The sequence below is a fragment of the Octopus bimaculoides genome, chromosome 2 (assembly GCF_001194135.2).
Source record: "Octopus bimaculoides isolate UCB-OBI-ISO-001 chromosome 2, ASM119413v2, whole genome shotgun sequence".
Taxonomy (NCBI): Eukaryota; Metazoa; Mollusca; class Cephalopoda; order Octopoda; family Octopodidae; genus Octopus; species Octopus bimaculoides.
Window position 1 is genome coordinate 84,718,744 of NC_068982.1, and position 2,682 is coordinate 84,721,425.

At 35.7% G+C, this 2,682-nt stretch overlaps 1 protein-coding gene across 6 annotated transcripts in view; it reads right to left on the minus strand.

Annotated features, from left to right (window-relative positions):
• LOC106870969 (diacylglycerol kinase epsilon) overlaps positions 1–2,682 on the minus strand; it is a 223,298-nt gene that overhangs the window by 90,580 nt on the left and 130,036 nt on the right. The window contains exon 9 of one of the 6 annotated variants that reach the window (XR_008267175.1): positions 409–2,048. The exons of the other annotated variants lie outside the window; for them this stretch is intronic. The gene's annotated coding sequence lies outside the window, so the exon portion shown is untranslated. The remainder of the gene's footprint in view (positions 1–408; positions 2,049–2,682) is intronic. 6 annotated transcript variants of the gene reach the window in all.

A 2,682-nucleotide genomic window follows, 5' to 3' on the forward strand; every position in this document is an offset into this window, starting at 1 on the left:
TATATATATATATATATATATATATATATATATATATATATATATATGTGTGTGTGTGTGTGTGTGTGTGTGTGTGTACATATATATGTATATGTATATATATATATATATTTACAAAAAACAAAAGACAAAAATGTGTGTAAACAAACAGGTGTATTAGTTCAACACATACATACATACATACATACATACATACAAGATGAGAATACTTTGTAGTCCTCAAAAATAGATGCTAGAGAGTGTTTTCTGGAGATCGTTGTTTCATTAATAGCAGCCACATCTAAATCAAGCAACCTGACATCATTGAGCAAGTGACCTTTCTTCCAAGCTGATCCCAGGCCACTCACATTCACACACCCCAATCTCAGACAGTCATGCTAGTTGGAGAAAGGAAAAGAGGTTACTCACCTTGATTTTCAAGAAGCCTGGAAGTTCTGGGCCTCTCTACTGGCCAAAAGTTTTTAAAATGCCCTTCCAACAGCCCTTTACTAATTGTTTTTTTTTTAAATCTCCATACTACATGAGAATTTTTCTCTTATAATTTTATAAACGTCTGACACCATTTTGGGATTTTGAGCATGAAATCCTCAAATTCCTTTCCCTCTGTCTCTATTTTGTTTTGTTTTGACTTACAAATTCATCAATTCACTGTTGCGCTTGTTCACAACAGTGAAATTGATGGATACATTTCGCCCACAGTCTGCGGAATATTTTTGTTTTTGAAGTTTCGTAATTGGTTGCTTCTGCATTCCTGTGATTTCATGTTGTTGTCAACAGCAGCATGATGTTGCTGTTTTTGAAGTTGTTGTTCTTATTTTTGTAGGAGTGGTTGTGAATTATGTTGCAGTTGTGGTTTCTATATATTTTGTTGAGTTCTTGGATAGGGCTGTGTACTCTCCTCCTCTTTTACCTACCCCCTTTTGTCTTAGTGATCCATTATTTGTTCAGCTCTTCTTTCTCGATGTCATTGCAGCTTATGTTGGTTTGGGAGGCAGTATTCAGGAGAAGCTTGCTTTTCCGTAGCAACCTGTGGGTAGACTCCTTCTTTCTCTTGGTTTGGGTGTGAGCATGGGTATCGGTGTAAGAGTAGGAGTCCTGAGCACTTCTTTATGATTTTGTACTTGTGGTGTTCGTAGTGTTGACAGCAGTGGGAGTTTAATTTTTGTTTCAGGGCAGAAAGCCTTTAAGCGAGTTACAGATTCACATATGTAGCATCTTGATTGTCTACCCACCACTAACAGTGTCAGGTGAGTACTATCTGGGAGATCGGTTAGATCGGGCAGCTGGTTGATATGGGCTTGCTTACATTGTAGGGTCATTTCCATACCTATACCTGACCAGTTTTGTTTTGGTATTTTCTTGACCTCCCAGATTGTTGCATTTTCTTCATCTAAACTGGTCAAGACGACGACCACTAACCAGGTGGATATTTCTGATGGCATGTTCAACATGCTAATCTTAGCAAGGTGTTGGTCGCAGAATGACACTTGGCTTCGCCTGTCCCATTTTCACCTCAATAGTCCCACCCTTCTTTCCTTAGGTAATGTGGGTCATCTGTTCCCGCACACACCCAAGGCATTTTTGTATTTTACTCTAAGACGCATTTTCCACCTACTGAGATTTCACTCCAATGCAGCAGTATGTGACCGTGCATCTCAAGATATTATGTAGGATGTCAGAGGAGGGTTTAGGTTTCCCATTCCTTTTAACAATTTTCCGAGCCATTTTTAAATCTTCTTCATCTATGCAGAAATTTTCCAAATTTCTCACCACAATCGCAAAGAAATCATTGTAGCAGAGGTAGTTGTGGCAGCAGTGGCAATATTCGTGTTTCTATGTTTCATTTCTTTAGTATTGCTGTTCCTGTTTTTGTTGTCATTGCTGTTGCTGTGACATTATGATGTTGCTGTTGTCTTTGTCACTGAAAGTTTTGACGTTGCTTAGAGACAATAGCCTTGGTTAAGCCATTCTACACCTTTGTTCTCATTTTTCTCTGACAAGGAACACACCCTGTTGTTGAACATTATGATGGCTTCTTTATTATCCATCTTTAAATAATTAAGGAAAATTGTAAAATATTTGCTTTTGCCAAATGTAGTTAAAATTTTAAAAATTACTGATGTGCACCCCCTGCAAAACAGTGGACATTTCTATACAAAAATACTATCAGTGCAGTCCAGGCAGTCTTAGAAATGCAATGGTAGCAATAAAAATGAAAACACAGAGTCTTAGAAGACCAAAAAGATTACAAACACTATTTCAACTTACAGAGCTTCAAATTTCAGTGACTTTACAGTATGTCAGCCATAATAATAATGATATTAATAATAATAATAATAATAATAATAATAATAAAAGTAATAATAATAATAATAATAATAATAATAATAATAATAATAATAATGACAAAGAGCTGGAAACACTACTACAGACAGTACATGGCTTTACCAAGGAAATAGATATGAAATTCGGATTAGAAAAATGTGCCAAAGCAACCCTGAAAAGAGAAAAATTAGTTAAAAGTAGCAATATTACACTAGATAAAGCCAATGAAATAAGAGAACTAGACGAGAGCCAACCATATAAATATTTAGGAGTCAATGAACTAGATAGGATACAACATACACAAATGAAAGAAAAAATAAAGAAAGAGTACTATAGACGAGTTAGATCAATACTAAA